The 14,405-nt window shown below is 38.6% G+C and overlaps 1 protein-coding gene and 1 pseudogene across 43 annotated transcripts in view; one reads left to right on the forward strand and one right to left on the reverse strand.

The window, feature by feature from the left end:
- NRXN1 (neurexin 1) overlaps positions 1-14,405 on the forward strand; it is a 1,114,780-nt gene that overhangs the window by 445,190 nt on the left and 655,185 nt on the right. The gene's annotated exons all lie outside the window — the stretch shown is intronic.
- On the reverse strand, positions 4,863-5,414 carry LOC106509822 (annotated as a pseudogene).

Below are 14,405 nucleotides of genomic sequence, written 5' to 3' on the forward strand. Positions count from 1 at the left end.
ATCGAACCACATTCTCATGGATACTAGTTGGGTTCTTAACCCACTGAGCCACAACTGGAATTCCTATTATACCATAATCTTTAAGTCATGATTTTTTTAAGTATGTTGCACTTACCTTTGTGACAGATACAGAAACTTTTCCCTGAAATAGCTTACCATCAAAGTAGGAGGTCAGATTTCAAAAGGTAAAACATATTTGTTTCTTCTGTGTTTTTGATCCCCTTCTGAAGACTCATTTTGTTTGGAGCCATTTGGTTTATCAATTTTTATAAGGTGAATCCTATCTTCTAGGGAGCTTATAATCTAAGAGTGAGGTGGTTTATTGTGTGTCCCGGAGGAATATACCACCTGGGACTTGGTTTTGCTATGACTTGGTGCAAGTGAGTCACATTTTGTCCCTGTTGCTTCATCACCTCATTTATAAAGTAGAGAAGTAAAAGTACCTCATGAGGTATTTGTGAGGTTTAAATGAGATACTTAATGTACCTTTAGGAGAGTTAGGAATTAGAGTTGATACCTATGAACATGGCTGGCACCAAGATATTTTACACACAGTACTTAATCTTCATAATAAACAAGTAGAGTAATCATTATTCTCTGTGATTTTCCCCCCCTTGGGAGATGGCTCAGGAAAGCTAAGTAATTTGCCTGAGGCTTCATCCTATTAGTATATTGAACAAAATTTCAAACTAATTCAATCTGATTCTAAAACCTGTTTCAGGGCAGCGGCAGGGAGAGTGTCGCATAAAGATGAAAAAATAAGTTTTGTTTTAAACTCATTCATTTATTTGTTCAACAAATTGATATGGAGATTGTATTAAAGCTTTGAAAATGGACATGCTCATTGGGAAAGGTAATGAGGGGAGACAGGAGGAGACTCACTCATTTGCTTGTTCAAAAACATGTACTGAACACTGAGCTGCATTGCAAGTGTGCACTGGCTGCTAGTTTCCTTGCAAACAAGAAAATCTATTTTGTGCCTGAAAAGCCTGAAGAGAGGCTCCTATGCTCCTATGGAATGCACAACAGGTACTCAAGAGAAAGATTAGGAGCCTTTAACATGGAGGAGGTATTGAAGATTTGGGAATGGATGTGCCCATCTGGGAAGGTAAGGAGGAGAGACAGGGAGAGAATGGAACCACCAGAGCCTTGCAAGGTGCCCATATTAAGAAATAAAGTCAAGGAAAGGACAGAGAAGAGAAGAGGTCAGAGAGAAGCAATATATCCCAGAGTCTAGGGCAATAAACTAATGGCACCTCAGACCACAGGCGGCGACAGCTGCAGAGAAGCCTTATGCTGGAGAAGAGGTACATCCTTGAAAGTAGATTCTTGGGCTGCTGCAGCAGATCGTAGACATCAAGCCAAGCCTGCTGACACATGAGTCAAAGGTTTAAGGGATTGGGATATAGCTAGAGGATTATTCTCATTTGAGGCGACTAGGACAAAGAGCCAGATCCAGCCAAGGACAGAGACAAGACACTCCCCAAGGCAGAACCCTCCTTATGACTTTGCTTGTTAAGAATCAAGTCTTAGGAGATTCCCCATAGGCCTTTTAAAGACCTGAGGAGCAATCCAATAGGACTCTTCTTCCAGACAGACTAGGGGAATCCTTACTGCACTGTCCTGTGTAGGTGGGGCCCCTGAAGGCTTCCAAACCAGATGGCCAGATGGGTCTTTCCTTCCAGGGAGAACTGGTGAAGTTCACCATCTGTTCCACTAGAAACAAAGCTTTTTCTTTGTAATTTTGACCTGGCCGAGCCATTTCTAGTAGTTGTTATGAAATTGTGAATTACACAGCATTCCAGTCTAGACACAATGGAAGAGTGTAGAGGGGTAAGGCTCTTGAGTTAGACAAATCTGCACTTGCATTCTGAGTCCAGCACTGCTGATAATTGTACAATCTCTTTGTGTGTGAGTTTTTGTCAGAATGAGAGAAGATAACAAAGGGTTATTTTGATAGTTTAAGACAGCGTATGTCAACCTTGAAGCCCATAGAGGAGATGCTCCAATAAAATAGAAGCATTTTGAATAGTATGGTATATATTATGAATAATAATACCAATTACTGTAAAAGACATGGGCGATCTGAGAAAAGACATGGAGCTGAGAAAAATGATGGAGGCAACTCTGAAAGAGCAATAGTCCTAAGGACTCAAATTGCAAGAAGTTAAGGAAAAAGTGAACAGTGAAGAGATTAGAAGCAGGTTTTTTTTTTTTTTTTTTAAGAGATTTGGCAATGGACAAAAGAGAGATAGACCCTTTGGTCTATTGATGGGAGAAGTTTAATGCTGAAAGGAAGTTTCTAACTCCTGATCATAACTGTGAAATCAAAACAAATGAGAAAATCAGTTCTAATCTACTTGGGAATAAATATGCTTTTGAAAAGTTAGTTTTCTTACACAAATCACTACAAGAGTTTTATGGAGACATTAGGAGAGAGAAATTGAATATGCCAGAAAGATAATAGCTTCTATAGTATGTTGCTTCTTCTTCTTTTATGGCCTTTATTTATGTGTTTGCATTATTTCGGCACTTGGGCCTCATTTCTTCATGCACAATAGGCTGGAGGGGAACACAGCTAATGATAGCAGTGGAAATTAGAATAATGCTGGACTCCAAGCCTTTACTTGAAAAAGGGATGCCTGTCCCCTCAGCTCCTCCCTTCCTCTGGCAAAATTCCAAGTGATGTGCATTCTCTGAGGGGGCCTTTCCAGTCTTCCTGGAACCACCATGGGTGCTGTTCCTTGATCTCTTTCCGTTAATCTTACATTTGCCTGTCAGAGAGAACTATTCATTCTCAGAGACTCAAATGCTAACCCTGCCACCCTTGCTAAGGTGCTTCCCTCCCTTGCAACAGCAGTGGGGTGAGGAATTGGGGAGAAGGGGTGAAGGGGCCTTTTTTCTTACTCTGGCCTATAAATCATAGTCAAAGAATTTGGAACATGCCCTACTCTCTGAAAAGAAAAAAAAAAAAAAAGAAAGAAAAAAAAATAGTACAGAGAACAACTGAGTCACCCTTAAAGCACCTCTTATATCTCAAAACAATTAATTATAGACCAAGTTCTTTCCTGCTTTCAAGACTCAGAACATAATTTCTATCAAATCAAATCACAGTCTAGAATACTATTCTTACTTGGTTGAGTGTCTTAAACTCAGCACCCTAGGGTCTCACCATCATTTCCAAAGCCCTTTATATTTCAGTCTAGATGGCCACTAGGACCTCATAAAAATAACACCTGATGCTCAATCTCCCCACTGTACCAGGATTTCTAACCTGGATGTGCAAATAGGGCCTCAACTGGATATTCATCATTTTTGCTTGTTACTTCTGAGCAGAGGTTTTCTCTTATTCACATAGAATCCCTTTTAGTACTTGGAGAGTAGCTTGGGCATAGGCACAAAATACAGGTCAACTGAACAAATGAATTGGATATTAAGCATTGATGAGGGGGTCAGCCATGAACAGTCTGAGGGTCTTTAATGTTGAGAGAGGTTGGGAGGGAGAGGCGAGATGAGGACTCTAAGATGGAGAGAAGGGAAAATGAGAAACCCCCAGGTTTAGTACTTTTTTTTTTTTTTTTTTTTTTGGATTCAGGTGGTACTAGACTGATGGAGTTAAACACAAAACATAAACATAAATAATTGTTTCAATGATTAAGTAACACACAGCCCATTTATACCATTTCTGTGGATCTTGAGGGAAAGACATGTGCCAGCTCTTTTCTCCAGCTTCAGCTCTGTCTTAAAAGGCTTTGTTTTTTGGCTTAATGAGTCTCTTTTAGCACAGCACACATTACCACATCTAACACAGTTTTCAGAATCCTTTCTCCATGTCTAACGACCTGGAGCAAAGGGCTCCCTTTACAACACTCCCACACAGATGCCTATGATTGTTGAAGGTTGCCAGATAATTCTAATGCGTATTTTTATTTTTTTAGGACAAAGAAAATTTATAGACATATGAATAAAGTTTCACTTTACGTAGTATGACTATATGTCATGATCTACCTTGGTAATCAAATATGAAATACAAAACTAAGGGAATGTAAACATACTTTTATAAGTGCAAATATACTTTATCAGTTTGGAAAGATCTTGAGCTCTGAAACACTGCAATTATTGTCTCAGATTGCTAATTTTAAAAGAATGTGTCACTATTTATTCATGTTTCCTTTTCACAGTTTTTACCTTTTTAAAAATATCTTTTCATGTATTTCACAGGCTGGGATGTCAACTGTATCATTGCCTTACAACTTCAAGTGTATAATAACATCTGTTTTTATTTAATGTTTCTCATATGTTATGTCTCATTCAATAGCATGTTTCCAACAGCATAAACAAATATAAGAACATCTATCACTTGCCACTTAAAAATTTCCTTCAATCTCTAAAACATGGCCAAAACATAGATGTTACTACAGAAGTCAAGGGAATTTTGGTTACTTTCCCCTTTGGAAACAATAGGTAAAATTACATTGTGCAATTAATGCAACAAAATTTATGCTGTTAGAACAATCTACCGTGGATATCAGATCTACTCCAAAAACATGAAATTATATTTGCATCTATTTGATTTCTAAGACATTTTCCTTTCTACCATGTAAATCTTATTTTATGAGTCACATTTTTTTAAAACTGATAGTATTAAAGACAAAAGTTGAATATGTTGCTGTCTTGCTGTGTGTATATGTATACATACTTTTTTTTTTTTTGCTTTTTTAGGGCCACATCTGTGGCATATGGAAGTTCCTAGGCTTAATTGGAGCCACAGCTGCTGGCCTGTGTCATAGCCACAGCAACTCAGGATCCAAGCCTCGGCTGCAACCTATACCACAGCTCTCAGCAATCCCAACCCACTAAGTGAGGCCAGGGATCAAACCCGCATCCTCATGGATACTAGTTGGATTCTTTTCACTGAGCCACAACAGGAACTCCCATATACTATATTTTTAATTTAATTTTAACAGTTTTTAATGAAAGTTGTATATAAGATTATTCCTGTACCTTCTTTCTTATATTTGCCCTTTTCCTTTCCTACTTGGCAAGATTTGGCTTTACCCTCAAGGATTTTTTGCAGCCTTTGTCAAGTTTAGCCTAGTGATGACCACCTTGCTGGGGTGAATGCCCACATGGACAGTTGTGCCATTAGACTTCTCCTGCTGCAACTGGTTCAGTGTAAATGACATATTTCTTCTTGGAAATCTGGACTACTTTGCTAATTTGCTGCCCTTTGCGGTGCTCCTGCACATGCTGAACTTCATCCTTTCAGATGATGGGCATGGATGGGACTGTACTTCTGCATCAGATCTTTGGGAAGAAGGGAAGACCTAATCTTCTTGTAATGTGGGTGGGCGCTGATGTGCCTTTTTACAGTTCTTACTTCAGTCAGAAGTCACAAAGGGATTGAACTTCATTTTGGTCACTGGCACTTCAGCAGTCTTACTATATTTTTCATGCTGCATGGTTGTATTATTTTAAAAATAGAGAAATTATGGGAGAAATGGATATACTTGTAAAGTCAGTGTCCTTTAAGTATATCGTACTAATTTCTGCTGGAACTAGGTGACATAGGCCCTATGGGCTCATGTTCTGTCTACAGAAGCACTGAGATAGAGCTGGGCTGATTGGAATGAAAAAAAATTCTCTAAACATCTCTAGAGTGTTCACATAAAAATCATTCCCCTTGCAGTTTCCATTGTGACTCAGTGGAAATGAATCTAACTAGGATCGGTGAGAATACAGGTTTGATCCCTGGCCTTGCTCAGTGGGTTAAGGGTCTGGCATTGCTATGAGCTGTGCTCTAGGTCATAGACATGACTTGAATTCCATGTTGCTGTAGCCATGTTCCTGTGTAGGCCAGCGGCTACAGCTCTGATTCGACCCCTAGCCTGGGAACCTCCACATGCCAAGGATGTGGCCCTAAAACAAAACAAAACAAAACAACAAAATGCCAGTTCCCCTTAGTTATCCCACACAGCAGTTATTTACCTACTCATGCTTCAGTTTATAGGACTCATAAGAAATAACATTTGATCAAAAACTGATGGTTCTGTTCAGATAAATGGCACAAACAATCTACTCTTAGATAATTTCATTTTGAAATGATTGATGGCAGAGTGTCAAGGGGAAGGGGGGAGAAAGAATATGCTCATTTGGCCCAGGCCAGGGACTTTTTAGGACTGGCAGCTCTTGATCACTACACTGATCTTGGCCCTTTTGGCTGGCATGCCTGCCTCAATAAAGTGCCCCAGGAACCTGCTCTGCTTCTCCATCTTTGTGACAGACTTCCTGATGCTGGTTTTTCATGCCAGTTTTGTCTTTTCCACTTGAATTTTTCTCCCAGGTTTTTTTTTTTTTTTTCCTCTAAATTCCTCTGTAGTTATGCACATACCACACACAAGTATTTGTCACAAGGAGCAACTTTTACACTGAACTAGTTTCCTGTTTTTTTTTTTTTTTTAAATCCAGGGATTTCCCTGGTGGCCTGGCAGTTAAGGTCTCTGTTGTTGCTGCTGTGGCTTGGGTTTTATCCCTGGCCCTGGGGGAGTTCTGCACGCCTCCGGCACCGCCCCCATCCCCCAAAAAAAGAGCATCTGAAGGGTCAAGCTTGCTGCAACAGATGACACAGTCTTTAGAGATGGACAGTCTATGCTCTGAAACCTGTGGCCTCTTCTCTCTACCCTGGTTAAGGAGAGAGCCTGGAAGTCATTGTGCTCTTTGCTGCCTGAACTAAGAGCAAGTTCTATTTCCAAAGTCACCTATCCCAAACTGACAGCAAGTTATATTTCCAAAGTCACCTGTCCCACCTCTGTTGCTACCATTGTGCCATTACTGTTAGAACATCTGTAGTGCCTCACAGAAGCTCTCTTGGATCATATACTTGCTACATAAGTGTGTGAAGAAGCATGACCCTCTTTCTTCTGGGGTGGGCAGGCTGTAACAAGTATCAGTTTATGAGCTGGCTTGGCAGCTTTTACACTATTAAGCCTATTTATATGTTTCTAGTGTCATTTGCCCTTGCCCTTGAAAACTATAAATTGACTGCTAGAGTCTCAAATCTGGCTTTAATACCTAGTGGTTGTGTACCTTGAACAAGTTTCTTTATTTCATCTGTAAAATAGAGGTGATAGGAGTAATCATTGTAGCTAGCAGGCAGGGCTTATGGTGGGGATTAAATGAGATGCTGCATTCAAAGAGTTTAGCACAGTGATTGGCCCATAATAAGCGGTCACTGAGCTGCAGATGTTATTCTTATCCCCTCTTTATTATGTGTTCCTGGACCTTCACTGCCAGGAGCAGGGTTGAAAGGGATTTGGGGCCTGCCTAACCAAGGTCGAAATTTGGATCTGAAAAAATAACTGTCTGAGATTCACACAAAGGGTTTTATAAGCATCAGACATGTAGTAATTCTGTGGGAATGGAGCTTAATAGCCAAGGGAAGGAAGCCAAGCCTGAATCTTTGCTGAAGGGCGCTTGACTTATGTTTAGCAGGCAGACTGGGGCATGTTTCCAGGCTCAGCTTTGGGGGCATCTGCTGAAGGATGAGATAAGTGCTCTCTCCCACCTAGCAGATTCCCTCTCCCCAGCACAGCACAGAGATCTCACTGATGTCAGCCCCCTGAGGAAGAGCCCGTGAGTGCAGGAAAAGAATCATAATAGCAGGGGAGGGAACTGGAATAAGACTTGGTGAAACCTCAAGGAGCAATGAAATCATAGGCATCGTGATAATTAAAATTAGATAACCCAGAACTTCCCTGGATATACATTTCGTTTGTCACTATCATCTTTTGTCCTACTTTCTCCTTTCTGCAGATTGCATTCTATCTTCCCTTAAATATCTGACTCAAATGTGTGTGTGTGTGTGTGTGTGTGTATACACACACTGTCCTATTTACAAAAAGACAGAGGGCTTCAGACTCTTTATACTGAATAGCCCTTCCTACCTTTTGTATCTATTTTTCCCCTTATCCACTCATCAAACACATTATGTGGTGACTTTTTATTAGAAATCAAGCTTAGAACTGGGGGTAAAATGTTGGACAACTTCAGTCTCTGACCTTAAAGTACTGGCTTTATTATCTCCCTACCAGATTGTTGAATGAACACCTAAAATGCTGTGGACACTTTTTTTGCTTCTTTTCAGCACATTGATCACTAGCATTTCCACATATTTTGTCAACTATTATGTCAAAACCATTCACCAAAAGCAGAGGCTTTTTTGAAAGAAAAGCATACTTGGTACAGGACACTCTTGATTCAGGAGAGGGAATTAGAGTATAGTGGGCTGATGCCAGTTGTCCAGGAGAATGCCATGTAGTGTCCTGTGCTCTCATGGGTTAGTAATGTAAAAGTGTTTAGATCATGGGGGGAAGCTAAGGATACTAACAGAATACTCTGGATTGTTTCATAGATACAGCAGTATCACAGAAAGTAGTTCATAGACAGGGTTATACAGAACCAGCATTTCATAAAGCTACAGAAACAGTGAATGTATTGTTCAAGTACATTTTATAACCACAACAGTGTAAAATTCCATCTTTTTAAATAGTAAATACAAACTTTTAAAAAAGTGTTATCCCATTCTTATTTTTTTAATTTTAATTTTATTTTTAAAATTTTATTGGAGTATAGTTGACTTACAGTATTGCATTAGTTTCAGGTGTACAGCAAAGTGAATCAGTCATACATACATATAAGTGCATCCATTCTTTTTTCCCATCTAGGTTATTACAAAATATTGAGTAGATTTTCCTGTGCTACATGGTAGGTTCTCATTAGTCACCTATTTTATGCAGTAGTGTGTATATGATATTCCCATCCCCCCAATTCTTCCCTCCTCCCAGTGGTTTCACCTATGGTAACCATAAGATTGGTTTTAAAATCTGTTTGTTTCTGTTTTATAAATAAGTTCTTTTGTATGATTTTTATTAGTATCCACATATAAGTAATGTCCTATGATATTTGTCTGACTTACTTCACCAGTATGATAATCTCTAGGTCCATCCAAGTTGCTGCAAATGGCATTATTTCATTTTTTATGGCTGAATAATATTCCATTGTATATATGTACCACATCTTGATAAAAATCTCCAATTGAGAACTTATCTAATGGCTCTCATTTGAAACTGTATGTGAATTAGTGATTTAAAGAATTAACTAAAAATGCTTTTGTAACATTCAATATTTACAAGGGGATTTAAAGCTCATGAAGTTTTAAAATTCACTTTATTATGCTCAATACTTGAGCAACAATGAGCCTTACATAGTAATTGGCATCTAACAGCTGCTCCATAAATACATCAGTTCATCAGTATATATATTTGCTCACCATTTGTGAAGAACTGCTATAGGCCAGTTACTGTGGATGTGAAAGCGAATAAAGCAGAATGGTTTCTGACTTCCCATGGTGTTACCATCTAATAGGTGAGAGAGATACATGCCTAGAGAACCATCAGCAGTTAGACCTTTGTCTATTTTCATAGCAGATAGGGTCAATTTCTGATTAGTTTGAGAAAATTAAGTCAGAGAAAATCGGTAAGTGAATGCAGAAAAGCCAGTAGGTAGCTGAAAACAGACTAAAACAGAGATATTGTGTCTGAATGATGTTATATTGTTTGGTAAGGAATTGGTGAAGAAGAGTGAGGCAGACAGCAGGCACTCCAGGTTTTCTGTCATGCATCATCTATGCACTCACAGTTTTAAACAGATTATACACATTCTGCATACTTCTCATTAAAATATATGGTTTCATGTGGTGCAGATTCTTTGAGTCCTTTCTGTGAAAAACCCAATATTGTAGTTATTATTTGAGTTTAACTATGCTATTTTTAAATTAGTCAACATTGATCAATCAGGCTCTGATTCTATTTTTCCACAATACTGCATAGTAGGTCATGAGGAATATGTAAAAAAGAAACTTCCTCACTCACAGGGGTTGCTTTTTGGTTTTCAAAAAAATACATATATTTATTGAATTATGGATGCCATTTCCAAAGTAGTAACTTTCCCAGAGCATGGTCTTATGGAGTGGATGTGTGATATGGGGAAAGAGCTTGCTGTGATTTACCTCAGCTAACAGCAGGTTTGTTTGGAGAGATTTTGCTTATGGGTAAAATGCTGAGTCTTTATTGAGTGCCAAGGACAAAGTAGGCACTTAAAAAAAAAGATAACCCTGACTAGAGTTCATCATTTTAATACTTTATTTCATTTATATTTGTTTAATGCTAATACCATCTTATCCTGATTGGCAATGGTAACTTTGAAAAGGACATTCAAATATTATCACAATTGATCCTCACAAGACTTTCCCAAACCTCAGTTGTTTATATATCACTTCCGTAATTGTGCCATATTTACATATTACCTATATTATCATTTACTTAGTATTTTATATTTCAACTTAACTTACTTTGGCAATTAATCTCATCCTAAAATAATATTATCCATAAGATTACAACTTGAATATGCTAGTTGTACTTTTTTCTTCCAAGTACAAATTCAAATAAATATAACTTGGAAATTCAGTACATTTTTGAACTACCTAACATCATGTAGCACATCTCCAGGGGTGTGAGTCTCAATTTTCGAAAGTTACAAGGCAACTTTGTGAAATAGGTGAAACAAGGATTGATACGTTCATTTCCCATGAGACAGCTGGAGCTTAGAGAAGCACATTCTGTACAGCCAGACAAGGAGAGATTGTGTGTCGTCTGAGGTCAGGGAGCTGAATGAAGACAAAGTTGGCACTGGAAGCCAGGTTGCTCACCTCACTGTTGTAAATTCTCTCTAGCTCACACTCTCTTTTTGGAAGTTCTCTCTCCTAATACAGAACAGAAGCAATACATTGGTACCACATGAAAATATAATAATGGAATTTATAAATATTTGATTTATCTAGCATAAGCCAAGAACCCAAGGTGCATTTTTATAAAGCTAATTACAATAACATGTTTTGTTTTCAAATAAATGAATACATTATTAAAAACATTTTATTAAATATCACCCTATACCTCTAAATTCACTAATTGTCTTCAGTAGCTGTTGCAATATTAGCGTCTATGTGTCCCCAAACCTTCTGATTATGGAAATGGTAGCAAAACAGATATACAAACTCTCTTCCACTGAAGTGGAAAGGAATTTGAGGTTAAAATAAAATGACTCAGTAGCGGCATGCTGTCTAAGTAATATTTAGACTAAGTAATATTTCTTAGTTCTCTGTGAGGAGAACTCTTTTGGTTAAGACATCATTGATTCTTTGTATTAAATGAGGCTTTGGCCAATATATTTAATCATTCATTCATTCATTCAAAAATATTGAATATGTTCATACTACTACATACTAGATATTATTCTATGTCAGAATACAGCAGTGAATAAAAGGATTTTTTTTTTAACCTTTATGGTGCTTATACTGACTACTGGAAATACTCTGATACTAAACACATTTTTTTTTTCTTTCACTTTTTAGGGCTGCAGCCATGGCATGTGGATATTCCCAGACTAGGGGTCGGATCGGAGCTACAGTAGCCAGCCTACACAACAGCCACAGCAACGTGGGATCTGAACTGCACCTGCGACCACAGCTCATGACAATGCCGGATTGGATCTTTAACCCCCTGAGTGGGGCCAGGTATTGAACCCGCATCCTCATGGGTACTAGTTGGATTCATTACCGCTAAGCCACAATGGGAACTCCCTAAACACATTTAAAAATATATAATTCACTCATAGATAGTATGTGTTCTTAAAAAAAAAAAATCAAAGTCACTGTGCCAGGAGAAGAGGGTAGCACTTTCATATAAGATTGTCGCATAGTTCTATACTGAGGTGACATAGGAGACAAAACCTGAAGAAGATGAGGGAGTGATCCCTTGACTACATTGAGGAAGTTCCTTCTGGGCAGAGACAAGAACAAGGACAAACTGTAAGGCATGAGAAGGTCTGGTGAGTTCCAGAAAGAGCCCAAATGCCAGTGTGGCTAGAGCGAAATAAGTGAGAGGAGTTGGATCCCAGGAGTGGCAGGGGGAGGCAGGGGTATCCATTTGAGAAGGACTATGGCTTCTCATCTGGTAACACTCATGTCGCTAGCCCATTTTATCCAACAGGAAGAAAATCTGTGTGGCTCTCTCAGAGGTGTTTAGAAACTGTCATTGCCTACCAGAGTAGCTGAGTGCTTGCTACCAAGTATACCTGACTGGTCTCTCTTGGGACATGGTGCTTCCCCAGGTGACTGCTTTGTGCTCGCTGAAGCACTAGACTCATGATCATCACTATAGTTGGCAGTATGAATGAATCATTTGAATGGGTTCAGTGATTCTCTTCACTGATGCTCCATCAACAACCAACACACCAATAGAGAAGGAAATCATTCCACAAGTCAGTATAAATCTCTTTGCTTAATATTTTAAAAAATTTTATTTCATTGAAAAAACACTACCTGTTCTATAAAGAACACTGAGTATACTGGGTACTGTGTAAAGTACTTTGCATTTATTTACAAAATTTTAATCTTCACTATAATTAAGCGCAGTTTTTTTTGTTGTTGTTATTGTTTCAGTTTGGGGTTTTTTTGTTTGTTTGTGTTTTCAGTGGCATATAGAAGTTCCCAGGCCAGGAATCCAAGCTGCAGTTGAGACCTACACCACAGCTATGGCAACACCAGATCCTTAACCCACTGAGCTGAGCCAGGGATCAAACGTGCACCACTGCAGAGACAATGCTGGATCCTTAACCCCACTGTGCCACAATGTGAACTCCTGTTGTTGTTGTTAATTATGATTAAAAAAAACCCCACATGATATAAACTTTACCATCTTAACCATAAATGTACAGTTCAGGAATGTTAAGTATAGTCTTATTGTCCAATAACAGATCTTCAGAATTTCCTCATCTTGCAAACCTGAAACTTTATATCCATTCAACTCTATTGGGAGTTCCCTGGTGGCTTTGCATGTTAAGGTGTTACTGCTGTGGCACAGGTTCCCTCCCTGGCTCAGGAATTTCTGCATGTCATGGACAACTCTGTGTTTCCCCCTCTCAAGCATCTGTTAACCACCATTCTACTTTCTATTTCTATGAATTTGACTACTTTAGATACCTCATATAAGTGGAGTCCCAGTTTTACATATGAAGAGACCAGTGTTTAGAAAGTTTAATTAACTTGCTTAAAGTCATTCAGTTACAAAGTGGCACTGAGGACTTGAATCCAAGTCTGATGCTGGAATCCATGTGGTTAACCACTTAGTAGCCCACTATTTCTCAAACCAGAATGCTCAGAATCTGTGGGAAGAGGGTGAGGTATGTAGTTTTATTCTTAAGGACCTTGAATTTTCTATTTCCTCTAAAAGTTTGCATACTCTATTCAAGGAATACAGTGCCAAACTGAAGCGATGAGCCTGTGGCTTTATGCCAGGCTCAAGGACATTCTAGACTTTCTCACTTACTATTTTTGTTTGACACATTGACCTTTTCATTTGTACATGGGGCTGAGATTAAGAACTCTCTTTCACATTCATGTAGGTGTACTATGATTAAAGCATTGACCCAACATATCAAGCTATGGTGACAGTATTGACAGTGACCAAGCCTAGATGGCCCATTCATTTAGGTTTTTCATCCTTAGGTCAAAGGAACCCCTTCACTTAGCAGAGGGAAACTCGTTCCTCCACTAGTACATTTCCAAGTCATATGATGTCAAAGTAAGAATAGTTCATCATATTCATACTCTCTGCCAATAGCTGTCCATTTGTTCCTTCCTTTTTGCAGAAAAGAACTAAGATAATTTAAATATCATTAAACTTAAAAGATAAATGTTGGATGCTTGGTAGGAAATAAATAGAACACTCACTGTGACCACATTTCTAAACCGACAAAATCAGGACAGACGGGCTAACGAGTACAAATGTATTTATGGGTTACATGGAAGAGACTATTTGATCAAGACTGACCTAGAAATGTAAGAACATATGGTCACCCAAAAAACTTGGAATCTCCATTTTTAGCATATTGAGTTTAAAGGATAATTGTTGGCTTCCCTGGAACAAAAGTAGAACTTTCTTAGAGCAACAGATCTTTGAAGCCATTAACTCTGGGGATTGATGAGGATGTTACCTCTGTGCTGACTCCGGTACATAACTTCTTACTCTCCTTCAAAATTATTCTGTGGCCCAAACTTGAAATCAGACATGTTCAAGGATATATTAAGGCAGTGTACTGGGTAGACTTTTTCTTTCCATGTACTTAGCAGGGGAAAAGAGAAACTATCATCAATTTCATGGGTTACATTCAACAAACTCCAGCAAGTTGTCTAGCTCATCCTTAGTTACTTGCTTTTTTGTTTTGTTTTGGTTTTGGTTTAGCTTTTTAGGGCCATACCTGTGGCACATGGAGGCTCCCAGACTAGGGGT

Source organism: Sus scrofa, chromosome 3 (assembly GCF_000003025.6).
Source record: "Sus scrofa isolate TJ Tabasco breed Duroc chromosome 3, Sscrofa11.1, whole genome shotgun sequence".
Taxonomy (NCBI): domain Eukaryota; kingdom Metazoa; phylum Chordata; class Mammalia; order Artiodactyla; family Suidae; genus Sus; species Sus scrofa.